The 709-nt window shown below is 67.1% G+C and overlaps 1 long non-coding RNA gene across 1 annotated transcript in view; it reads right to left on the bottom strand.

Annotated features, from left to right (window-relative positions):
* Positions 1 to 265: 265 nt before the first annotated feature.
* LOC102382904 overlaps positions 266 to 709 on the bottom strand; it is a 2,624-nt gene continuing 2,180 nt past the window's right edge. The window contains exon 3 of the long non-coding RNA XR_003096122.1: positions 266 to 455. This is a non-coding gene — a long non-coding RNA (uncharacterized LOC102382904). The remainder of the gene's footprint in view (positions 456 to 709) is intronic.

Genomic DNA, 709 nt, shown 5'->3' with positions numbered 1-709 from the left:
CCAGGGCCTGGGGGGCAGACACAGAGTGGGAGGATGTGGGGTTGGAGGGGCCCCGGAGGGAGCTGGGAGCCCGGACACCTGGGTAGGGGGTGTGGGGGGTACCTACCTGCCCCGCAGCTGGGCGGATGGTGAGGCTCCTAGAAGGTAGCAGGCGAGAGGCGGTTACTCCCCCTATGCTTTGGGGTGACCCCAGGACCCCCCCAATCACCCCCATACCACTCCTCTAGGGCTTCCTCCACTGACTGCAGGGCCCCGGAGGGAGCTGGGAGCCCGGACACCTGGGTAGGGGGTGTGGGGGGTACCTACCTGCCCCGCAGCTGGGCGGATGGTGAGGCTCCTAGAAGGTAGCAGGCGAGAGGCGGTTACTCCCCCTATGCTTTGGGGTGACCCCAGGACCCCCCCAATCACCCCCATACCACTCCTCTAGGGCTTCCTCCACTGACTGCAGCAGGCTCCTACCAGCTGGGGGGATTTCCCTGGGGGGGCAGAGCCCCTCAGTCACATCCAGCCCCCCCGGCGCCCCTTCCTCCCAACCCGTAACCCGCAACGTGGCTCGTGTCCCTCACTCCTGACCCCCTCCCTGCCCCCCCGCAGCCCCTGCCCCCACCTCACCTGCCAGGGACAGCAGCACGTTGTTCATGCAGTAAAGCCAGTGACACCTGTGGGGGAGGAGCTGGGGGGGGACAAGAGACCAGGGGACATTGTTCAT

Source organism: Alligator sinensis, unplaced genomic scaffold, assembly GCF_000455745.1.
Source record: "Alligator sinensis unplaced genomic scaffold, ASM45574v1 scaffold1302_1, whole genome shotgun sequence".
Taxonomy (NCBI): domain Eukaryota; kingdom Metazoa; phylum Chordata; order Crocodylia; family Alligatoridae; genus Alligator; species Alligator sinensis.
This window is presented reverse-complemented; position numbering and strand designations above follow the sequence as displayed.